Source organism: Petromyzon marinus, chromosome 2 (genome assembly GCF_048934315.1).
Source record: "Petromyzon marinus isolate PM22_M1 ecotype Great Lakes invasive population chromosome 2, UKy_Petmar_22M1.pri1.0, whole genome shotgun sequence".
NCBI classification, from domain to species: Eukaryota; Metazoa; Chordata; class Hyperoartia; order Petromyzontiformes; family Petromyzontidae; genus Petromyzon; species Petromyzon marinus.
The window spans coordinates 26,361,768-26,388,473 of NC_133668.1; positions in this window are offsets into that span (position 1 = coordinate 26,361,768).

Genomic DNA, 26,706 nt, shown 5'->3' on the forward strand with positions numbered 1-26,706 from the left:
AACTTGAGTTTACAGACCTCTGTGTGAATCTACACGTCTGTCTGTGCAAATTGAGTTTACAGACCTCTGTGTGAATCTACACGTCTACCTGTGCAACTTTAGTTTACAGACCTCTGTGTGAATCTACACGTCTGTCTGTGTGTACTTGAGTTTACAGACCTCTGCGTGAATCTATACGTCTGTCTGTGCAACTTGAGTTTACAGACCTCTGCGTGAATCTATACGTCTGTCTGTGCAACTTGAGTCTACAGACCTCTGTGTGAATCTACACGTCTGTCTGCGCAACTTGAGTCTACAGACCTCTGTGTGAATCTACACGTCTATCTGAGCAACTTGAGTTTACAGACCTCTGAGTTGTTTATCCATACGTCTATCTGATCAACTTGAGTTTACAGACCTCTGTGTGAATCTATACGTCTGTCTGTGCAAGTTGAGTCTACAGACTTCTGTGTGAATCTACACGTCTGTCTGTGTGTACTTGAGTTTACAGACCTCTGTGTGAAGGTACACGTCTGTCTGTGCAACTTGAGTCTACAGACCTCTGTGTGAATCTACACGTCTGTCTGTGCAACTTTGAGTCTACAGACCTCTGTATAAATCTACACGTCTGTCTGTGCAACTTGAGTTTACAGACCTCTATGTGAATCTACACGTCTGTCTGTGCAACTTGAGTTTACAGACCTCTGTGTGAATCTACACATCTGTCTGAGCAACTTGAGTTTACAGACCTCTGTGTGAATCTATACGTCTCTGTGTGCAACTTGAGTCTACAGACCTCTGTGTGAATCTACACGTCTGTCTGTGCAAGTTGAGTCTACAGACTTTTGTGTGAATCTACACGTCTATCTGTGTGTACTTGAGTTTACAGACCTCTGTGTGAAGGTACACGTCTGTCTCTGCCACTTGAGTCTACAGACCTTTGTGTGAATCTATGTCTGTCTGTGTGTACATGAGTCTGCAGACCTCTGTGTGAATCTACAGGTCTGTCTGTGCAACTTGAGTCTACAGACCTCTGTGTAAATCTACACGTCTGTCTGTGCAACTTGAGTTTACAGACCTCTGTGTGAATCTACACGTCTGTCTGTGCAACTTGAGTTTACAGACCTCTGTGTGAATCTACACGTCTGTCTGTGTGGACTTGAGTTTACAGACCTCTGTGTGAATCAACACGTCTTTCTGAGCAACTTGAGTTTACAGACCTCTGAATGAATCTATACGTCTCTCTGTGCAACTTGATTCTACAGACCTGTGTGAATCTACACGTCTATCTGTGTGTACTTGAGTTTACAGACCTCTGTGTGAATCTACACGTCTGTTTGTGTGTTATTGAGTTTACAGACCTCTGTGTGAATCTACACGTCTGTCTGAGCAACTTGAGTCTACAGACCTCTGTGTGAATCTACACGTCTGTCTGTGTAACTTGAGTCTACAGACCTCTGTGTAAATCTACACGTCTGTCTGTGCAACTTGAGTTTACAGACCTCTGTGTGAATCTACACGTCTGTCTGTGCAACTTGAGTTTACAGACCTCTGTGTGAATCTACACGTCTGTCTGTGTGGACTTGAGTTTACAGACCTCTGTGTGAATCAACACGTCTTTCTGAGCAACTTGAGTTTACAGACCTCTGAATGAATCTATACGTCTCTCTGTGCAACTTGATTCTACAGACCTGTGTGAATCTACACGTCTATCTGTGTGTACTTGAGTTTACAGACCTCTGTGTGAATCTACACGTCTGTTTGTGTGTTATTGAGTTTACAGACCTCTGTGTGAATCTACACGTCTGTCTGAACAACTTGAGTCTACAGACCACTGTGTGAATCTACACGTCTGTCTGTGCCACTGGAGTCTACAGACCTATGTGTGAATCTATACGTCTGTCAGTGTGTACTTAAGTCTGCAAACCTCTGTGTGAATCTACACGTCTGTCTGTGCAACTTGAGTCTACAGACCTCTGTGTGAATCTACACGTCTGTCTGATCAACTTGAGTTTACAGACCTCTGTGTGAATGTCTACGTCTGTCTGAGCAACTTGAGTCTACAGACCTCTGTGTTGTTAATCTATACGTCTGTCTGAGCAACTTGAGTTTACAGACCTCTGTGTGAATCTATACGTCTGTCTTTTACAACTTGAGTCAGCAGACCTCTGTGTGAATCCACACGTCTGTCTGTGCAACTTGAGTTTACAAAACCTCTGTGTGAATCTACACGTCTGTCTGTGCAACTTGAGTTTACAGACCTCTGTGTGAATCTACACGTCTGTCAGTGCAAATTTAGTTTACAGACCTCTGTGTAAATTTACACGTCTGTCTGTGTGTACTTGAGTTTACAGACCTCTTTGTGAATCTATACATCTGTCTTTTACAAGTTGAGTCAACAGACCTCTGTGTGAATCCACACGTCTGTCTGAGCAACTTAAGTCTACAGACCTCTGTGTGAATCTACACATCTGTCTGTGTGTACTTGAGTCTGCAGACCTCTGTGTGAATCTACACGTCTGTCTGTGCAACTTGAGTCTACAGACCTCTGTGTGAATCTACACGTCTGTCTGTGCAACTTGAGTCTACAGACGTCTGTGTGAATCTACACGTCTGTCTGTGCAAGTTGAGTCTACAGACTTCTGTGTGAATCTACACGTCTATCTGTGTGTACTTGAGTTTACAGACCTCCGTGTGAATCTACACGTCTGTCTGTGCAACTTGAGTTTACAGACCTCTGTGTGAATCTACACGTCTGTCTGTGCAACTTGAGTCTACAGACCTCTGTGTGAATCTACACGTCTGTCTGTGCAACTTGAGTCTACAGACGTCTGTGTTGTTTATTTATACGTCTGTCTGAGCAACTTGAGTTTACACACCTCTGTGTGAATCTATACGTCTGTCTGTGCAACTTGAGTTTACAGACCTCTGTGTGAATCTACACGTCTGTCTGTGCAAATTGAGTTTACAGACCTCTGTGTGAATCTACACGTCTACCTGTGCAACTTTAGTTTACAGACCTCTGTGTGAATCTACACGTCTGTCTGTGTGTACTTGAGTTTACAGACCTCTGCGTGAATCTATACGTCTGTCTGTGCAACTTGAGTTTACAGACCTCTGCGTGAATCTATACGTCTGTCTGTGCAACTTGAGTCTACAGACCTCTGTGTGAATCTACACGTCTGTCTGTGCAACTTGAGTCTACAGACCTCTGTGTGAATCTACACGTCTATCTGAGCAACTTGAGTTTACAGACCTCTGAGTTGTTTATCCATACGTCTATCTGATCAACTTGAGTTTACAGACCTCTGTGTGAATCTATACGTCTGTCTGTGCAAGTTGAGTCTACAGACTTCTGTGTGAATCTACACGTCTGTCTGTGTGTACTTGAGTTTACAGACCTCTGTGTGAAGGTACACGTCTGTCTGTGCAACTTGAGTCTACAGACCTCTGTGTGAATCTACACGTCTGTCTGTGCAACTTTGAGTCTACAGACCTCTGTATAAATCTACACGTCTGTCTGTGCAACTTGAGTTTACAGACCTCTATGTGAATCTACACGTCTGTCTGTGCAACTTGAGTTTACAGACCTCTGTGTGAATCTACACATCTGTCTGAGCAACTTGAGTTTACAGACCTCTGTGTGAATCTATACGTCTCTGTGTGCAACTTGAGTCTACAGACCTCTGTGTGAATCTACACGTCTGTCTGTGCAAGTTGAGTCTACAGACTTTTGTGTGAATCTACACGTCTATCTGTGTGTACTTGAGTTTACAGACCTCTGTGTGAAGGTACACGTCTGTCTCTGCCACTTGAGTCTACAGACCTTTGTGTGAATCTATGTCTGTCTGTGTGTACATGAGTCTGCAGACCTCTGTGTGAATCTACAGGTCTGTCTGTGCAACTTGAGTCTACAGACCTCTGTGTAAATCTACACGTCTGTCTGTGCAACTTGAGTTTACAGACCTCTGTGTGAATCTACACGTCTGTCTGTGCAACTTGAGTTTACAGACCTCTGTGTGAATCTACACGTCTGTCTGTGTGGACTTGAGTTTACAGACCTCTGTGTGAATCAACACGTCTTTCTGAGCAACTTGAGTTTACAGACCTCTGAATGAATCTATACGTCTCTCTGTGCAACTTGATTCTACAGACCTGTGTGAATCTACACGTCTATCTGTGTGTACTTGAGTTTACAGACCTCTGTGTGAATCTACACGTCTGTTTGTGTGTTATTGAGTTTACAGACCTCTGTGTGAATCTACACGTCTGTCTGAGCAACTTGAGTCTACAGACCTCTGTGTAAATCTACACGTCTGTCTGTGCAACTTGAGTTTACAGACCTCTGTGTGAATCTACACGTCTGTCTGTGCAACTTGAGTTTACAGACCTCTGTGTGAATCTACACGTCTGTCTGTGTGGACTTGAGTTTACAGACCTCTGTGTGAATCAACACGTCTTTCTGAGCAACTTGATTTTACAGACCTCTGAATGAATCTATACGTCTCTCTGTGCAACTTGAGTCTACAGACCTGTGTGAATCTACATGTCTATCTGTGTGTACTTGAGTTTACAGACCTCTGTGTGAATCAACACGTCTGTCTGAGAAACTTGAGTCAACAGACCTCTGTGTGAATCTACACGTCTGTTTGTGTGTTATTGAGTTTACAGACCTCTGTGTGAATCTACACGTCTGTCTGAACAACTTGAGTCTACAGACCACTGTGTGAATCTACACGTCTGTCTGTGCCACTGGAGTCTACAGACCTATGTGTGAATCTATACGTCTGTCAGTGTGTACTTAAGTCTGCAAACCTCTGTGTGAATCTACACGTCTGTCTGTGCAACTTGAGTCTACAGACCTCTGTGTGAATCTACACGTCTGTCTGATCAACTTGAGTTTACAGACCTCTGTGTGAATGTCTACGTCTGTCTGAGCAACTTGAGTCTACAGACCTCTGTGTTGTTAATCTATACGTCTGTCTGAGCAACTTGAGTTTACAGACCTCTGTGTGAATCTATACGTCTGTATTTTACAACTTGAGTCAGCAGACCTCTGTGTGAATCCACACGTCTGTCTGTGCAACTTGAGTTTACAAAACCTCTGTGTGAATCTACACGTCTGTCTGTGCAACTTGAGTTTACAGACCTCTGTGTGAATCTACACGTCTGTCAGTGCAAATTTAGTTTACAGACCTCTGTGTAAATTTACACGTCTGTCTGTGTGTACTTGAGTTTACAGACCTCTTTGTGAATCTATACATCTGTCTTTTACAAGTTGAGTCAACAGACCTCTGTGTGAATCCACACGTCTGTCTGAGCAACTTAAGTCTACAGACCTCTGTGTGAATCTACACATCTGTCTGTGTGTACTTGAGTCTGCAGACCTCTGTGTGAATCTACACGTCTGTCTGTGCAACTTGAGTCTACAGACCTCTGTGTGAATCTACACGTCTGTCTGTGCAACTTGAGTCTACAGACGTCTGTGTGAATCTACACGTCTGTCTGTGCAAGTTGAGTCTACAGACTTCTGTGTGAATCTACACGTCTATCTGTGTGTACTTGAGTTTACAGACCTCCGTGTGAATCTACACGTCTGTCTGTGCAACTTGAGTTTACAGACCTCTGTGTGAATCTACACGTCTGCCTGTGCAACTTTAGTTTACAGACCTCTGTGTGAATCTACACGTCTGTCTGTGTGTACTTGAGTTTACAGACCTCTGTGTGAATCTATACGTCTGTCTGTGCAACTTGAGTCTACAGACCTCTGTGTGAATCTACACGTCTGTCTGTGCAACTTGAGTCTACAGACCTCTGTGTGAATCTACACGTCTATCTGTGCAACTTGAGTCTACAGACCTCTGTGTGAATCTACACGTCTATCTGTGCAACTTGAGTTTACAGACCTCTGTGTGAATCTCCATGTCTGTCTGAGCAACTTGAGTCTACAGACTTCTGTGTTGTTTATCTATACGTCTGTCGGAGCAACGTGAGTTTACAGACCTCTGTGTGAATCTATAGGTCTGTCTGTGCAACTTGAGTCTACAGACCTCTGTGTGAATCTACACGTCTGTCTGTGTGTACTTGAGTTTACAGACCTCTGTGTGAATCTGTACGTCTGTCTGAGCAACTTGAGTCTACAGACCTCTGTGTAAATCTACACGTCTGTCTGTGCAACTTGAGTTTACAGACCTCTGTGTGAATCTACACGTCTGTCTGTGCAACTTGAGTTTACAGACCTCTGTGTGAATCTACACGTCTGTCCGTGTGGACTTGAGTTTACAGACCTCTGTGTGAATCAATACGTCTTTCTGAGCAACTTGAGTTTACAGACCTCTGAATGAATCTATACGTCTCTCTGTGCAACTTGAGTCTACAGACCTGTGTTAATCTACACGTCTATCTGTGTGTACTTGAGTTTACAGACGTCTGTGTGAATCTCTACGTCTGTCTGAGCAACTTGAGTCTACAGACCTCTGTGTTGTTAATCTATACGTCTTTCTGAGCAACTTGAGTTTACAGAACTCTGTGTGAATCTATACGTCTGTCTTTTAGAACTTGAGTCAACAGACCTCTGTGTGAATCCCCACGTCTGTCTGTGCAACTTGAGTTTACAAAACCTCTGTGTGAATCTTCACGTCTGTCTGTGCAACTTGAGTTTACAGACCTCTGTGTGAATCTACACGTCTTTCTGTGCAAATTTAGTTTACAGACTTCTGTGTGAATTTACACGTTTGTCTGTGCGTACTTGAGTTTACAGACCTCTGTGTGAATCTATACATCTGTCTTTTACAAGTTGAGTCAACAGACCTCTGTGTGACTCCACACGTCTGTCTGTGCAACTTGAGTTTACAAAACCTCTGTGTGAATCTACACGTCTGTCTGTGCAACTTGAGTTTACAGACCTCTGTGTGAATCTACAAGTCTGTCTGTGCAAATTTAGTTTACAGACCTCTGTGTGAATTTACACGTCTGTCTGTGTGTACTTGAGTTTACAGACTTCTGTGTGAATCAACACGTCTGTCTGAGCAACTTAAGTCTACAGACCTCTGTGTGAATCTACACGTCTGTCTGTGTGTACTTGAGTCTGCAGACCTCTGTGTGAATCTACACGTCTGTCTGTGCAACTTGAGTCTACAGACCTCGGTGTGAATCTACACGTATGTCTGTGCAACTTGAGTCTACAGACGTCTGTGTTGTTTATCTATACGTCTGTCTGTGCAACTTGAGTTTACAGACCTCTGTGTGAATCTACACGTCTGCCTGTGCAACTTTCGTTTACAGACCTCTGTGTGAATCTACACGTCTGTCTGTGTGTACTTGAGTTTACAGACCTCTGTGTGAATCTATACGTCTGTCTGTGCAACTTGAGTCTACAGACCTCTGTGTGAATCTACACGTCTGTCTGTGCAACTTGAGTCTACAGACCTCTGTGTGAATCTACACGTCTATACGAGCAACTTGAGTTTACAGACCTCTGTGTTGTTTATCCATACGTCTATCTGATCAACTTGAGTTTACAGACCTCTGTGTGAATCTATACGTCTCTCTGTGCAACTTGAGTCTACAGACCTCTGTGTGAATCTACACGTCTGTCTGTGCAAGTTGAGTCTACAGACTTCTGTGTGAATCTACACGTCTATCTGTGTGTACTTGAGTTTACAGACCTCTGTGTGAAGGTACACGTCTGTCTCTGCCACTTGAGTCTACAGACCTTTGTTTGAATCTATGTCTGTCTGTGTGTACTTGAGTCTGCAGACCTCTGTGTGAATCTACACGTCTGTCTGTGCAACTTGAGTCTACAGACCTCTGTGTGAATCTACACGTCTGTCTGTGCAACTTTGAGTCTACAGACCTCTGTGTAAATCTACACGTCTGTCTGTGCAACTTGAGTTTACAGACCTCTGTGTGAATCTACACGTCTGTCTGTGCAACTTGAGTTTACAGACCTCTGCGTGAATCTACACGTCTGTCTGCGTGGACTTGAGTTTACAGACCTCTGTGTGAATGAACACGTCTTTCTGAGCAACTTGAGTTTACAGACCTCTGAATGAATCTATACGTCTCTCTGTGCAACTTGATTCTACAGACCTGTGTGAATCTACACGTCTATCTGTGTGTACTTGAGTTTACAGACCTCTGTGTGAATCAACACGTCTGTCTGAGAAACTTGAGTCAACAGACCTCTGTGTGAATCTACACGTCTGTTTGTGTGTTATTGAGTTTACAGACCTCTGTGTGAATCTACACGTCTGTCTGTGCAACTTTGAGTCTACAGACCTCTGTGTAAATCTACACGTCTGTCTCTGCAACTTGAGTTTACAGACCTCTGTGTGAATCTACACGTCTGTCTGTGCAACTTGAGTTTACAGACCTCTGTGTGAATCTACACGTCTGTCTGTGTGGACTTGAGTTTACAGACCTCTGTGTGAATCAACACGTCTTTCTGAGCAACTTGAGTTTACAGACCTCTGAATGAATCTATACGTCTCTCTGTGCAACTTGAGTCTACAGACCTGTGTGAATCTACACGTCTATCTGTGTGTACTTGAGTTTACAGACCTCTGTGTGAATCAACACGTCTGTCTGAGAAACTTGAGTCAACAGACCTCTGTGTGAATCTACACGTCTGTTTGTGTGTTATTGAGTTTACAGACCTCTGTGTGAATCTACACGTCTGTCTGAGCAACTTGAGTCTACAGACCTCTGTGTGAATCTACACGTCTGTCTGTGCCACTGGAGTCTACAGACCTATGTGTGAATCTATACGTCTGTCAGTGTGTACTTAAGTCTGCAGACCTCTGTGTGAATCTACACGTCTGTCTGTGCAACTTGAGTCTACATACCTCTGTGTGAATCTACACGTCTGTCTGATCAACTTGAGTTTACAGACCTCTGTGTGAATCTACACGTCTGTCTGTGTGGACTTGAGTTTACAGACCTCTGTGTGAATCAACACGTCTTTCTGAGCAACTTGAGTTTACAGACCTCTGAATGAATCTATACGTCTCTCTGAGCAACTTGATTCTACAGACCTGTGTGAATCTACACGTCTATCTGTGTGTACTTGAGTTTACAGACCTCTGTGTGAATCAACACGTCTGTCTGAGAAACTTGAGTCAACAGACCTCTGTGTGAATCTACACGTCTGTTTGTGTGTTATTGAGTTTACAGACCTCTGTGTGAATCTACACGTCTGTCTGAGCAACTTGAGTCTACAGACCTCTGTGTGAATCTACACGTCTGTCTGTGCAACTTTGAGTCTACAGACCTCTGTGTAAATCTACACGTCTGTCTGTGCAACTTGAGTTTACAGATCTCTGTGTGAATCTACACGTCTGTCTGTGCAAGTTGAGTTTACAGACCTCTGTGTGAATCTACACGTCTGTCTGTGTGGACTTGAGTTTACAGACCTCTGTGTGAATCAACACGTCTCTCTGTGCAACTTGATTCTACAGACCTGTGTGAATCTACACGTCTATCTGTGTGTTCTTGAGTTTACAGACCTCTGTGTAAATCAACACGTCTGTCTGAGAAACTTGAGTCAACAGACCACTGTGTGAATCTACACGTCTGTTTGTGTGTTATTGAGTTTACAGACCTCTGTGTGAATCTACACGTCTTTCTGAGCAACTTGAGTCTACAGACCTCTGTGTGAATCTACACGTCTGTCTGTGCCACTGGAGTCTACAGACCTATGTGTGAATCTATACGTCTGTCAGTGTGTACTTAAGTCTGCAGACCTCAGTGTGAATCTACACGTCTGTCTGTGCAACTTGAGTCTACAGAACTCTGTGTGAATCTACACGTCTGTCTGGTCAACTTGAGTTTACAGACCTCTGTGTGAATGTCTACGTCTGTCTGAGCAACTTGAGTCTACAGACCTCTGTGTTGTTAATCTATACGTCTGTCTGAGCAACTTGAGTTTACAGACCTCTGTGTGAATCTATACGTCTGTCTTTTACAACTTGAGTCAACAGACCTCTGTGTGAATCCACACGTCTGTCTGTGCAACTTGAGTTTACAAAACCTCTGTGTGAATCTACACGTCTGTCTGTGCAACTTGAGTTTACAGAACTCTGTGTGAATCTACACGTCTGTCTGTGCAAATTTAGTTTACAGACCTCTGTGTAAATTTACACGTCTGTCTGTGTGTACTTGAGTTTACAGACCTCTGTGTGAATCTATACATCTGTCTTTTACAAGTTGAGTCAACAGACCTCTGTGTGAATTCACACGTCTGTCTGAGCAACTTAAGTCTACAGACCTCTGTGTGAATCTACACGTCTGTCTGTGTGTACTTGAGTCTGCAGACCTCTGTGTGAATCTACACGTCTGTCTGTGCAACTTGAGTCTACAGACCTCTGTGTGAATCTACACGTCTGTCTGTGCAACTTGAGTCTACAGACGTCTGTGTTGTTTATTTATACGTCTGTCTGAGCAACTTGAGTTTACACACCTCTGTGTGAATCTATACGTCTGTCTGTGCAACTTGAGTTTACAGACCTCTGTGTGAATCTACACGTCTGTCTGTGCAAATTGAGTTTACAGACCTCTGTGTGAATCTACACGTCTACCTGTGCAACTTTAGTTTACAGACCTATGTGTGAATCTATACGTCTGTCAGTGTGTACTTAAGTCTGCAGACCTCAGTGTGAATCTACACGTCTGTCTGTGCAACTTGAGTCTACAGAACTCTGTGTGAATCTACACGTCTGTCTGGTCAACTTGAGTTTACAGACCTCTGTGTGAATGTCTACGTCTGTCTGAGCAACTTGAGTCTACAGACCTCTGTGTTGTTAATCTATACGTCTGTCTGAGCAACTTGAGTTTACAGACCTCTGTGTGAATCTATACGTCTGTCTTTTACAACTTGAGTCAACAGACCTCTGTGTGAATCCACACGTCTGTCTGTGCAACTTGAGTTTACAAAACCTCTGTGTGAATCTACACGTCTGTCTGTGCAACTTGAGTTTACAGAACTCTGTGTGAATCTACACGTCTGTCTGTGCAAATTTAGTTTACAGACCTCTGTGTAAATTTACACGTCTGTCTGTGTGTACTTGAGTTTACAGACCTCTGTGTGAATCTATACATCTGTCTTTTACAAGTTGAGTCAACAGACCTCTGTGTGAATTCACACGTCTGTCTGAGCAACTTAAGTCTACAGACCTCTGTGTGAATCTACACGTCTGTCTGTGTGTACTTGAGTCTGCAGACCTCTGTGTGAATCTACACGTCTGTCTGTGCAACTTGAGTCTACAGACCTCTGTGTGAATCTACACGTCTGTCTGTGCAACTTGAGTCTACAGACGTCTGTGTTGTTTATTTATACGTCTGTCTGAGCAACTTGAGTTTACACACCTCTGTGTGAATCTATACGTCTGTCTGTGCAACTTGAGTTTACAGACCTCTGTGTGAATCTACACGTCTGTCTGTGCAAATTGAGTTTACAGACCTCTGTGTGAATCTACACGTCTACCTGTGCAACTTTAGTTTACAGACCTCTGTGTGAATCTACACGTCTGTCTGTGTGTACTTGAGTTTACAGACCTCTGCGTGAATCTATACGTCTGTCTGTGCAACTTGAGTTTACAGACCTCTGCGTGAATCTATACGTCTGTCTGTGCAACTTGAGTCTACAGACCTCTGTGTGAATCTACACGTCTGTCTGTGCAACTTGAGTCTACAGACCTCTGTGTGAATCTACACGTCTATCTGAGCAACTTGAGTTTACAGACCTCTGAGTTGTTTATCCATACGTCTATCTGATCAACTTGAGTTTACAGACCTCTGTGTGAATCTATACGTCTGTCTGTGCAAGTTGAGTCTACAGACTTCTGTGTGAATCTACACGTCTGTCTGTGTGTACTTGAGTTTACAGACCTCTGTGTGAAGGTACACGTCTGTCTGTGCAACTTGAGTCTACAGACCTCTGTGTGAATCTACACGTCTGTCTGTGCAACTTTGAGTCTACAGACCTCTGTATAAATCTACACGTCTGTCTGTGCAACTTGAGTTTACAGACCTCTATGTGAATCTACACGTCTGTCTGTGCAACTTGAGTTTACAGACCTCTGTGTGAATCTACACATCTGTCTGAGCAACTTGAGTTTACAGACCTCTGTGTGAATCTATACGTCTCTGTGTGCAACTTGAGTCTACAGACCTCTGTGTGAATCTACACGTCTGTCTGTGCAAGTTGAGTCTACAGACTTCTGTGTGAATCTACACGTCTATCTGTGTGTACTTGAGTTTACAGACCTCTGTGTGAAGGTACACGTCTGTCTCTGCCACTTGAGTCTACAGACCTTTGTGTGAATCTATGTCTGTCTGTGTGTACATGAGTCTGCAGACCTCTGTGTGAATCTACAGGTCTGTCTGTGCAACTTGAGTCTACAGACCTCTGTGTAAATCTACACGTCTGTCTGTGCAACTTGAGTTTACAGACCTCTGTTTGAATCTACACGTCTGTCTGTGCAACTTGAGTTTACAGACCTCTGTGTGAATCTACACGTCTGTCTGTGTGGACTTGAGTTTACAGACCTCTGTGTGAATCAACACGTCTTTCTGAGCAACTTGAGTTTACAGACCTCTGAATGAATCTATACGTCTCTCTGTGCAACTTGATTCTACAGACCTGTGTGAATCTACACGTCTATCTGTGTGTACTTGAGTTTACAGACCTCTGTGTGAATCAACACGTCTGTCTGAGAAACTTGAGTCAACAGACCTCTGTGTGAATCTACACGTCTGTTTGTGTGTTATTGAGTTTACAGACCTCTGTGTGAATCTACACGTCTGTCTGAGCAACTTGAGTCTACAGACCTCTGTGTGAATCTACACGTCTGTCTGTGTAACTTGAGTCTACAGACCTCTGTGTAAATCTACACGTCTGTCTGTGCAACTTGAGTTTACAGACCTCTGTGTGAATCTACACGTCTGTCTGTGCAACTTGAGTTTACAGACCTCTGTGTGAATCTACACGTCTGTCTGTGTGGACTTGAGTTTACAGACCTCTGTGTGAATCAACACGTCTTTCTGAGCAACTTGATTTTACAGACCTCTGAATGAATCTATACGTCTCTCTGTGCAACTTGAGTCTACAGACCTGTGTGAATCTACACGTCTATCTGTGTGTACTTGAGTTTACAGACCTCTGTGTGAATCAACACGTCTGTCTGAGAAACTTGAGTCAACAGACCTCTGTGTGAATCTACACGTCTGTTTGTGTGTTATTGAGTTTACAGACCTCTGTGTGAATCTACACGTCTGTCTGAACAACTTGAGTCTACAGACCACTGTGTGAATCTACACGTCTGTCTGTGCCACTGGAGTCTACAGACCTATGTGTGAATCTATACGTCTGTCAGTGTGTACTTAAGTCTGCAAACCTCTGTGTGAATCTACACGTCTGTCTGTGCAACTTGAGTCTACAGACCTCTGTGTGAATCTACACGTCTGTCTGATCAACTTGAGTTTACAGACCTCTGTGTGAATGTCTACGTCTGTCTGAGCAACTTGAGTCTACAGACCTCTGTGTTGTTAATCTATACGTCTGTCTGAGCAACTTGAGTTTACAGACCTCTGTGTGAATCTATACTTCTGTCTTTTACAACTTGAGTCAGCAGACCTCTGTGTGAATCCACACGTCTGTCTGTGCAACTTGAGTTTACAAAACCTCTGTGTGAATCTACACGTCTGTCTGTGCAACTTGAGTTTACAGACCTCTGTGTGAATCTACACGTCTGTCAGTGCAAATTTAGTTTACAGACCTCTGTGTAAATTTACACGTCTGTCTGTGTGTACTTGAGTTTACAGACCTCTTTGTGAATCTATACATCTGTCTTTTACAAGTTGAGTCAACAGACCTCTGTGTGAATCCACACGTCTGTCTGAGCAACTTAAGTCTACAGACCTCTGTGTGAATCTACACATCTGTCTGTGTGTACTTGAGTCTGCAGACCTCTGTGTGAATCTACACGTCTGTCTGTGCAACTTGAGTCTACAGACCTCTGTGTGAATCTACACGTCTGTCTGTGCAACTTGAGTCTACAGACGTCTGTGTGAATCTACACGTCTGTCTGTGCAAGTTGAGTCTACAGACTTCTGTGTGAATCTACACGTCTATCTGTGTGTACTTGAGTTTACAGACCTCCGTGTGAATCTACACGTCTGTCTGTGCAACTTGAGTTTACAGACCTCTGTGTGAATCTACACGTCTGCCTGTGCAACTTTAGTTTACAGACCTCTGTGTGAATCTACACGTCTGTCTGTGTGTACTTGAGTTTACAGACCTCTGTGTGAATCTATACGTCTGTCTGTGCAACTTGAGTCTACAGACCTCTGTGTGAATCTACACGTCTGTCTGTGCAACTTGAGTCTACAGACCTCTGTGTGAATCTACACGTCTATCTGTGCAACTTGAGTCTACAGACCTCTGTGTGAATCTACACGTCTATCTGTGCAACTTGAGTTTACAGACCTCTGTGTGAATCTCCATGTCTGTCTGAGCAACTTGAGTCTACAGACTTCTGTGTTGTTTATCTATACGTCTGTCGGAGCAACGTGAGTTTACAGACCTCTGTGTGAATCTATAGGTCTGTCTGTGCAACTTGAGTCTACAGACCTCTGTGTGAATCTACACGTCTGTCTGTGTGTACTTGAGTTTACAGACCTCTGTGTGAATCTGTACGTCTGTCTGAGCAACTTGAGTCTACAGACCTCTGTGTGAATCTACACCTCTGTCTGTGCAACTTGAGTTTACAGACCTCTGTGTGAATCTACACGTCTGTCTGATCCACTTCACTTTACAGACCTCTGTGTGAATCTCTACGTCTGTCTGTGCAACTTGAGTTTACAGACCTCTCTGCTAATCTATACGTCTGTCTGTGCAACTTGAGCTTACAGACCTCTGTGTGAATCTCTACGTCTGTCTGAGCAACTTGAGACTACATACCTCTGTGTGAATCTATACATCTGTCTGTGTGTACTTGAGACTACAGACCTCTGAGTGAATCTATATGTCTGTCTGTGTGTACTTGGGACTACAGACCTCTGCGTGAATCTACACGTCTGTCTGAGCAACTTGGGTGAATCTATGGACCCGTCTGTGCAACTTGATTCTAGGGCACTCTATGTGAGTTCGATGAGCCCTCATATGCGACTTCAGTGTGCCGGTCTCTCTCGTCAGACAGCACATTGCTCATGGGGCGCCGACATTTTCACAGCCCCGATGTAGTGAGCTTTACCATTTTTCAGAAGAGGGTCACTTTCGCCGACAAGACATCAATGTGATGGCACGCCACACATTTCAAACCATTGGGGTTTGTGACAGCACGACGATGGGGTGTTTCCCACATTTGTGTTTTGTCGAGAACCCCATGTCAAGGGCCGCATGAAAGGACACCAGGGGGCTCCCATTAGCAATGCATCAATGACAATAAAGAAGAATGCCCTGATGCGTAATCAGTTATTCCTGCCGCGACTGACAGAATGCCGATTTTTACCGCCCATCCCAGGCTACGAACGGAAGAACGTGGCGCTCCGTACTAAAGTCAAGGCGCAGCGTCGCCTGCTCCGGGCGGAGGAGGCCAGGAAGGCCGACCTGGGGGGTCTCTTTTCCCAGCTGCGCAAAAACAAAGCTCAGCTGACAGCCCTCGTGTCTGGCATCGGCAATTTCAACGTTGGAGCCGACGATGCTGATAGCATTGCCACTGAGAGCATCTCTGCCGCCGCTGTTGGAGCCACCGCCACCACCGATGGCAACACCGCCATCCCAGCCGGCCCCGCCGCCGCCATCGCCAAAGGCTCCAACGCCAAAGCTGGACACATGACAGTCGCCACATCCACCACATCGCGCCATTCCTCGACCGCTGACGCCGTCGATGAAACCGCCACAGCTGCCGCCACCAATCCTAAACTTGTCCCAAGGCGGCCTTGGTTGGCTGCTGCTGGGGAAATAGTCACCGGCATTGACACCCCAACCGCTGCCGTGCCGAGATTTGTGATAAAACGGCCTCAGTCGGCTGCCGCTACAGGTAAATCATCCACCGGCATCGCCACGCCGGCTGCCCCTGGCAGGTCGGCCTCTGCTGATGCCACCGCCGCCGCCGCCACCACCGCCGCCACCACCACCACCACCACCACCTCTGCCCGTGGCAAAGCCACCAGGGCCGATAGATTTAGAAAATTATACCGGAACTTTCACTGGTGGGCCACCGCCCGCAAGTCCACCATGGCAACTCCAGACGATGCCGGCGGATCGACCGCCACCATCGCCGTTGCCACCACCCCTGCGACTGCCACTGCTGGCCTCAAATCCACCCCTGCTGCTTGCAAAGGAGGCCAAGGAGACCAACGGAACTTAGGCCTGAACTGAAACGCGGCTCACATACATACACACACAAGGAGACAGCTGGACTGATGCTAACATTCTGCGTTTTGTTCCGTTTGACAAATAAATATTGGACGCAGATTGATGCCTCCCGTGTGGTACTGTTGCACTTTTGACATCTTGCTTTCAAAACATTGTGTTTTTCTTACACTGATGCAAAGGGCCAAACTTTGATTTTTGGAAGGCACAGCTGGGTGGGAGGGCATCACGGTGGCCATGAATACCCATAGGTTGTGGGATGCAGTGACTGGCCATGTAGATTCCACACGGCGTTAAACAGCCGATAAAAAGTGTGTGGACTAATCTCCATCTGTTCCATCTCACTCCCATCTACCCGTGGGTGGGTGTTGAGGAGGAGCTGTAAGCCTGGCTCTGGCCAGGAGAAGGTGGTATTACTGTAGAGTTTGTGGACTAATCTCCAACTGTTCCATCTCACTCCCTTCTTCCTGTGGATGGGCTTTGATGAGGAAGCAAGATCGTGGCTCTGCCAGGAGATGGCAGTGCATCAAAGTGTGGACAAATCTTCATCTGTCCTAGATTCCCTTCCTGTGGGTCGGCGTCGAGAAGGAGGAGGGAGGAGAAGGGGGAGGGCTGAGTGAGCGTGTGGGTGTGTGGGTAGATAAGTGTGTGAGTGTGTGGATGGCTGGTTGAGTGAGTGGGTCGGTGTGTGAGTGAGCGAGTGGGTGAGTGAGTGGATGAAGAGGTGAGTGGATGTGTGAGTGAGTGAGCGAGTGAGTGGGTGAGTGTGTGAGTGGGTGAGTGACTGTGGGTGAGTGAATGAATAGGTGAGTGGGTAGGTGTGTGAGTGAGTGGGTTGATGAGTCAGTGAGCATGTGGGTGGGTGGGTGGGTAGATAAGTGTGTGAGTGTGTGGACGGTTGGGTGAGTGAGTGGCTGTATGAGTGAGCGAACGAATCAATGAGTGAGTGAGCGAGTGGCTGAGTGGGTGAGTGGGTGCATTCCGATTGGCCTTTCCCCTTATGGCGTTTGTGACCACGACAGCGGTCAAAAGGGGGCTATGGTTGGGTGGGGTTGGTAACCCTTCCACCTTCAATTAATTACCGCTAAACCACGATGGAAAAATGTAATTAATAAGCTTGTCCCAGAGGCCCCAGGGGGACAGGCGTCTAAGACATCTCCTGGCCATAAACAACAAAAAACCACTACGTGTGGCCACGTGGTTTGATCGAACGCTCACTGCGGAGGAGAGGCTGCCACTCCTCTGTCGGGAGCTGGACCAGCACCGCCTGGATCTCTGTGGTATTCAGGAGGTCCGGTGGACCTGCGCTGGCTCCTGCCACTATGAGGGGTGGACAGTCCTCTTCTTCGGGCAGCAGACTGCCAAACAACAAGGGGTGGCTCTTCTTAATAAAATAATGAAGGGGGCGTATAAGCGTGGTGGTGAGGTGTGGGAATCTGTAAGCACCAGGCTACTTTGGGCTTCCCTTCCCATCATCCGGCGGCGAGGAGTGGTGGTCGTGGTTTCTTATGCCCCCACTGAAGACGAGCATTCGTGGAGGGATGCAGGCAAGGCCAATGAATCAGATGCCTTCTATGACCTCCTGTCACAGGTGCTAGCTAAAGTGGCTCCTCAGGAAAGATAAATCTTGTTGGGTGACTTCAATTGCCGAGTTATTAATGATGCTGGCACCTGGTCTAGAGTGATTGGCAGGCATGGGCCAGATCAGCTCAATAACAACGGCAAGAGGCTGCTAGATTTTTGTGCAGCCCATGGGCTTGTAATTACCAACACGCTGTTCCGACATCGGCGCATCCACAACATCATGGATATATGCCGGATCCAAGCAAAAACATCTGCTGGACTACATGGTGACGGATCAGCGGATGTGGGCCCATATCTTGGACACCAGGACCTACCGTTGAGCTGATCTCCCCACTGACCATCGACTTGTCATCTGTAAGATGCTCCTGCCATTCTTCCACTCCAGTGGTGGGTACACCCAGGACCCCATTCACACCCATAGTGGCATGGTCTCAGCTAGCTGATGAAAGTTACAAGCGATAATTTAATTATCGCTTGCGGCTGGGGTTGGCATCGTCCCCCATTCCTCCTGATGTCGAAGGGAAATAGGCGAGGTTTGTGACTGTGGCTCATGCAGCTGCAATGGCTGCTTTGGGTACACGGTTCAGACCTCCCCATAGACCCTGGCTGACAGAGGAGTTGTTCAAGCTGGCTGACAAAAAGCGACAGGCCCACTCTCATCGACTACAGCATCCGATGTCAGAGAATGGCAGCCTTAAGTCGGAGAGCCGTGAGGCGCTGCAAGGATGGGTGGTGATCGCGAGTTGCTGAGGAGATGGAGTCCGCCTCAACACCCCGCGATCGCAAATCGCTCTTTAATTCCATCAAAAATAACCTGCAGTGCCTTACCTATTACCATCATTAGGGGAAAGAACGGCGAACCAATCTCTGACCCCCAGGAACCGGTTTGCAGATTTGCTGCACATTTCTGTGAGGTCCTTAGGGTGTGGAAATCCCTCAGCCTGGAAAACATCTTGGCACATCGTGGGGATGACCCTGCTGACGCTGCAGTGCCACAAATATTGGAAGAAGAAGTCACCCCCCGTGAGTGGCTGGCTGAGGTGCCATCTGTTGAGGAATTACTAAAGGTGATCCAGAGTCTGATCCCAGGGAAGGCACTGGGCAGAGATGATCTCCCAAGTGAAATGCTGAGGGATGGTGACGTTTGTGCACAGATTGCCCTACATGACATCAAATAACAGTCTGGACCACTGGATGGGTTCCGCAAGATTGGAAGGATGCCTTAGTGGTCCCCCTCTTTAAGAAGAGGGGCCGCACAGACTGTAAGAACAACAGGGGCATCTCACTCCTCAGTGTGCCTGGAAAGGTCCTGGCAAGGATTATTCAACATCGCCTTGCTAGGCATACTGAGCAGAGCCATACAGAGCTTCAATGCGGTTTCAGGAAAGGGCAGTCCTGGACAGATGCCATGTTGTATGTCTGTCTGCTAAAGCAGATGTGTAGAGAATTCTAACAAGACCTACATTTCTGCTTAATTGACCTGGTCAAGGCCGATGATACCATCAGTAGGCCTGGCCTCTGGGTCGTTCTTCGTGCTTTGGAAGTCGCTGTCTCTCTGCTCCCAATCATTAAGGACCTTCATGATAGTGAGAGGGCCCAGAAAAAAAACTGCGTGGCCAGGAGTCGGAGCCATTCCGTTTACCTTGGGGTTTGGCAGGGATGTCTTCTGGCTCACACATTAATTAACATATATTTCGAACATGTAGTTTGTGAAGATTTCGATGGCTGTAACAGGGGAATTCCCATCTGGTACAAATACAACGGGAGAATGATCGATGCCCGGGTGCTGTTAAAGGATGGCTGCCCTATCAGTAAACCATTTGATGCATGTCGATGATCTGGTAATTACTTATCACTCAGAGGAGGAGTTGGAGACGCTGCTGTTGAACCTGGAGCGTGCCACAAAGAGGTGGGGCCTTACCATCAGCCCCACTAAAACTAAGCACCTGCCTGGGTATTTTGTACCATCGGACACTCCACCCCCACAACTCCCAATCGGTGATAGGGAAGTTGTGGAGAGAGTGGAGAGTTTCCCATTCCTGGGCAGTGTGCTCATGGCCGGTTCCAGTTTTACAGCAGAGGCATTATCTTTTCATCTGTTGCGTAATGCTGCGTGAAAGCTACCTGGTCAGTTGCTCCACATGAAGCTTCAGGTCTTCTCGGCCACAGTGTTAACAACAGACCACCAATGGTAACAACACACCACCAGTGGTAACAAGACACCACCAGTGTTAACGACACACTACGAGTGTTAATAACACACCACCAGTGGTAACAACACACCACCAGTTATAATAACACACCACCAGTGATAATACCACACCACCAGTGTTAACAAGACACCACTAGTGATAATAACACACCACTAGTGATAATAACACACCACCAGTGTTAGTAACACACCACCAGTGATAATAAAACACCACCAGTGATAATAAAACACCACCAGGGTGTTATCTTTAAGCGCAATACACAGCACAGAACGCGGGTCTGTGACATCACAAGGTGCGTGCAGGCAGCAGCCCACGTGACCATCGTTCTAGGGTGTCGTCACGTGGATGTCGCCGTGGCCCCGCCCCTTTCCGGTGACGTGCTGCAGTGTGACCTCACACACAGAAGCCACAGCCAGCAACAGCAGTCACGCAGCGAGTCAGACGACGCCAAGCTATACAGCAAATTCGAGATGCTACTCGGCCTCGTTTGGCTAGCGCTGTCGGTCTGCTTCAGCGCTGGAGGAGGAGAAGGAGGAGGAGCTGTTGAGAACCACTGCAACAGCTGCCCGTGTGAGCTACCGCCAACTAAGGGCAGCCCCATGGAGGTTACGGGGGCGACGGCCGCGAGGGTCACGGTGGCCGTGGGCTTCGCCGTCTCCTGGACATTGATCCTCGTCCTTCTTCGCAGGTGCAGTGGTGAGTAGCAAAGCCGCTCCTTGTGCGAGTCTCTGTAAGTGTCTGCGAATGTCCGCGAGTGCCTGAGGAGTGTCGGTGGTTCTCTGCGTGTTTCTACGCCTCCATGGGCATCTGTGAGTCTTTGGTTCTTTCGGTAAAGTCACGTAGAATGAGAATAAAATAATAAATTGATAAAATAAAATAACACAATAATATTCTCACGACGTTTCGGCCACAACACAAGCGGCCTTCATCAGGTGAAGGGGGCGAGACTGTCTGGTAGGACAGCGCTGGAGTGAGAGAGCCACGTTCAGATCACGGCTTTTAAGCTGTGTGAGAGGAACAAAGAGCCTTGACACAGGAATTAGCATAAAATTTAGCATTGAAATGGCTGAATGATTAGCTTGTGACTGGTCACAGAAATAGCTATGTTAAAAGTTAAAGCATACACATCCGCAGAGGCACCCATTGTTAAAAGGAATTAGCATAGAATTTAGCATTGGAATAGCTAAGTTAAGGCATACACATCCGCAGAGGCACCCCTTGACAATGGGATTAGCATAGAATTTAGCATTGAAATGGCTGAGTGATTCGCTTGTAACTGCTACAGAAATAGCTACGTTGAAGTCAGAGCATACACATTCACCGAGGCACTTAGTACAAATCAAACAGGAGAATTTAGCATTGAAATAACTAGGCGAATTTAGCATTGAAATAACTGGGTGATTTGCTAGTGACTGGTCACAGAAATGACTACACATCTGAGCTATTCACAGTACTATATAGTGAACCAATAAAAACTAAATTATAAATTACCTTCATGTTATCAATAAACTCTATATTCTCCAATCAGCTAAGCTACCAACCATAAGTCGTTATATATCACAATGCTATATGGCGAAAAAATGGGTGGATTCTTACCCTCAAATTTCCGTACCACGGATAGCTATGGGCCCCGTTCAGACGGACGAGTTCGTCCATGGTCGGAACAGAGGAGGGGGAGAGAGACAGCTGCGAGGCCCTAGTATGCTCCATGTTGTAAACCATACCATTAACCGTGGTGTGAGAGGTATTAAGAGGCAATGCTGGCGAAAGAGCTGCGGTCTGAAGGACATCGTAAAATTACAATTAATTAAGAACAGAAATGATTTAACACATCTTTCCAGTGGTTACTAAGCCTGAATCCATCTTCTCGGTTGAAATTGTCTCTGTGCTTGTATATGTGAATGGCCTCATGAACGAATCTCTCATGGTAGCCGGTTGGTTTGCAAAGAACCTCCGTCTTGGAGAAGTCAATGTCATGTGAGCCCACTGAATTGTAACAGTGGTCTGCCACGGCAGAGGAGTTCGTCTTACCGTGTTTCAAGTCTGCTTTATGTTCGCGGATGCGGTCCGAGATATGTCTTTTGGTTTCTCCAATGTAGCTACTACCACAGAGGCACTTTAGTTTGTAAACGCCTGGGTACTGTATGTCTGGAAGAGCATCTTTTACAGATGGAACTAAATCACGGATTTTGTGTACTGTGTTGAATCGGACCTGGATCTTGTGTTTATTCAGGATTTTGGAGATCTTTTTAGTGACCCCTGCAATGTAGGGTAAGGTGATGGTTTTGAGTGGCTCCACAAGAGGATCCTTCTTCATGACTGGAGTGATGGCTTTGCGGATTGTGTAGTCGGAGTAGCCATTAGCCCTGAGAGCCTGGTGTACGTGCTTGAGTTCACTGGTAATGTGTTCCTGGTCGGAAATGCATTGGGCTCTATGGTATAGAGTCTTGATGAGGCAGTTCTTCTGGGATGGATGGTGGTGGGAATCCGGTTTCAAGTAAGCATCTGTATGGGTAGCTTTCCTGTAGACAGAGTGGCTCATTGAACCATCATGTCTCCTTTTAATTAAGACATCCAGAAAGGGTAGTTTGCCATCTTTTTCGACCTCCATGGTAAATCTGATGGCTGGGTGTATGGAATTGATGTGGTCGCGGAATTGGTCTAGAGCAGGCTGGCCATGTGGCCAGATGACAAAGGTGTCATCAACGTACCTCTTCCATAAGGTCGGGCGTAGAGTGGCAGTCTGGATGGCGTCAGTTTCAAATTTTTCCATGAATACGTTGGCTACAACCGGAGATAGGGGGGAGCCCATTGGGGTGCCCTCAGTTTGTTTGTAGAAAGTTCCATTCCAGGTGAAGTATGTGTTGGTTAAGCAATGTCTCACCAGGGGGGGTACATCAGTATGCAGTCCTTGATGAACCAGGTCTTCAATGATAGCGATGGTGTCAGGTACCGGGACTTTGGTGAACAAGGACACCACATCAAAACTGACAAGCAGGTCGTTTGGGGACAGGGAAATGTCTTTGATTGTCGATACCAGGTGAGTAGAATTTAGTACCGCAGAGGTGGTTTTTCCAGTGAAAGGTCGCAGTATATCAGCCAGAAAACGTGCCAGTTTGTAGGTGGGGGAGCTGATAGTAGAGACAATGGGACGAAGGGGTGTATCTTCTTTGTGTATCTTTGGAAGGCCATATAATCTTGGTGGTCTGGCAGCAGAGGGTTTCAACGAGAACTGTTTGATCTCATCAATTAATGCTGTTGAATCAGAGATAATTTTGTTCGTTTTGGTGACCAGGCTGTTGGTGGGATCTCTTTTTATTTTTGTATAGCTGCCATCGTTGAGTAGTTCTTGAATTTTGTTGTTATATTCTGTTTTGTCCATGATGACAGTGGCATTGCCTTTGTCGGCTGAGAGAACGACAATATCATCCCTCTTTTTTAATTGAGATAATTCAAAACGTTCGTCTTTGCTGATGTTGCTGGGTGGCAACTTAGCGTTTTTGAGGGTTGCAGCGATTTCAGATCTTGCTACGTCTGCAGAGATGTGACTCAAGCCCTTGAGTGCAACGTCAACATGGGCAATGATATCATTAACCGGTAAGTGTCTCGGTGTGACAGCAAAGTTTAGACCTTTAGCTAAAACGGATTTCAGACCATCAGAACTGGAACTGTTACTGCGATTAATTACGACTTTGTTGACGTCTATCTTTTCGGTGTGTGGATCCGATTTTTTGCTGGAGAGGTGATTGAATTTGGAAATCAAATTGTCCCTACATTTGTTCGACATAGTGGCAGCCGAAGAGGTAGTCATATTGTCTACATGTTCCCAATCCGATGTAGACATTGTTGCTGTCAATTTTAAGTGTGATTTGTAGAGTGTCTTGTCTAACTGATCGAGTTCGGTGCGTGTAAGTCTGATTTTTTCCGAGATAAGAGCGAAGCTAGTTCTAGCTAGAATTCGTTTTGCATTGAGAGAAGTTGCAACAGCAGAGGTTAGTGTAAATGCGGTTGGTATTACCTTAGAGTCGCGGCATCTCTTCAGAAAGGTGAGAGACTCGATTAGTTGAGCCTTCTTATCCCGAAGTCTGTTGAATGATCTTAAGGATGTGTGGAATCCCTCCCCGTAGAGGCGGTTAAATTTCGATTTAAAGCTTTCGTGACTGCAATGATTCATCTTCTTTGGTTCTTTCGGTAAAGTCACGTAGAATGAGAATAAAATAATAAATTGATAAAATAAAATAACACAATAATATTCTCACGACGTTTCGGCCACAACACAAGCGGCCTTCATCAGGTGAAGGGGGCGAGACTGTCTGGTAGGACAGCGCTGGAGTGAGAGAGCCACGTTCAGATCACGGCTTTTAAGCTGTGTGAGAGGAACAAAGAGCCTTGACACAGGAATTAGCATAAAATTTAGCATTGAAATGGCTGAATGATTAGCTTGTGACTGGTCACAGAAATAGCTATGTTAAAAGTTAAAGCATACACATCCGCAGAGGCACCCATTGTTAAAAGGAATTAGCATAGAATTTAGCATTGGAATAGCTAAGTTAAGGCATACACATCCGCAGAGGCACCCCTTGACAATGGGATTAGCATAGAATTTAGCATTGAAATGGCTGAGTGATTCGCTTGTAACTGCTACAGAAATAGCTACGTTGAAGTCAGAGCATACACATTCACCGAGGCACTTAGTACAAATCAAACAGGAGAATTTAGCATTGAAATAACTAGGCGAATTTAGCATTGAAATAACTGGGTGATTTGCTAGTGACTGGTCACAGAAATGACTACACATCTGAGCTATTCACAGTACTATATAGTGAACCAATAAAAACTAAATTATAAATTACCTTCATGTTATCAATAAACTCTATATTCTCCAATCAGCTAAGCTACCAACCATAAGTCGTTATATATCACAATGCTATATGGCGAAAAAATGGGTGGATTCTTACCCTCAAATTTCCGTACCACGGATAGCTATGGGCCCCGTTCAGACGGACGAGTTCGTCCATGGTCGGAACAGAGGAGGGGGAGAGAGACAGCTGCGAGGCCCTAGTATGCTCCATGTTGTAAACCATACCATTAACCGTGGTGTGAGAGGTATTAAGAGGCAATGCTGGCGAAAGAGCTGCGGTCTGAAGGACATCGTAAAATTACAATTAATTAAGAACAGAAATGATTTAACACATCTTTCCAGTGGTTACTAAGCCTGAATCCATCTTCTCGGTTGAAATTGACTCTGTGCTTGTATATGTGAATGGCCTCATGAACGAATCTCTCATGGTAGCCGGTTGGTTTGCAAAGAACCTCCGTCTTGGAGAAGTCAATGTCATGTGAGCCCACTGAATTGTAACAGTGGTCTGCCACGGCAGAGGAGTTCGTCTTACCGTGTTTCAAGTCTGCAATTTCAACCGAGAAGATGGATTCAGGCTTAGTAACCACTGGAAAGATGTGTTAAATCATTTCTGTTCTTAATTAATTGTAATTTTACGATGTCCTTCAGACCGCAGCTCTTTCGCCAGCATTGCCTCTTAATACCTCTCACACCACGGTTAATGGTATGGTTTACAACATGGAGCATACTAGGGCCTCGCAGCTGTCTCTCTCCCCCTCCTCTGTTCCGACCATGGACGAACTCGTCCGTCTGAACGGGGCCCATAGCTATCCGTGGTACGGAAATTTGAGGGTAAGAATCCACCCATTTTTTCGCCATATAGCATTGTGATATATAACGACTTATGGTTGGTAGCTTAGCTGATTGGAGAATATAGAGTTTATTGATAACATGAAGGTAATTTATAATTTAGTTTTTATTGGTTCACTATATAGTACTGTGAATAGCTCAGATGTGTAGTCATTTCTGTGACCAGTCACTAGCAAATCACCCAGTTATTTCAATGCTAAATTCGCCTAGTTATTTCAATGCTAAATTCTCCTGTTTGATTTGTACTAAGTGCCTCGGTGAATGTGTATGCTCTGACTTCAACGTAGCTATTTCTGTAGCAGTTACAAGCGAATCACTCAGCCATTTCAATGCTAAATTCTATGCTAATCCCATTGTCAAGGGGTGCCTCTGCGGATGTGTATGCCTTAACTTAGCTATTCCAATGCTAAATTCTATGCTAATTCCTTTTAACAATGGGTGCCTCTGCGGATGTGTATGCTTTAACTTTTAACATAGCTATTTCTGTGACCAGTCACAAGCTAATCATTCAGCCATTTCAATGCTAAATTTTATGCTAATTCCTGTGTCAAGGCTCTTTGTTCCTCTCACACAGCTTAAAAGCCGTGATCTGAACGTGGCTCTCTCACTCCAGCGCTGTCCTACCAGACAGTCTCGCCCCCTTCACCTGATGAAGGCCGCTTGTGTTGTGGCCGAAACGTCGTGAGAATATTATTGTGTTATTTTATTTTATCAATTTATTATTTTATTCTCATTCTACGTGACTTTACCGAAAGAACCAAAGAAGATGAATCATTGCAGTCACGAAAGCTTTAAATCGAAATTTAACCGCCTCTACGGGGAGGGATTCCACACATCCTTAAGAT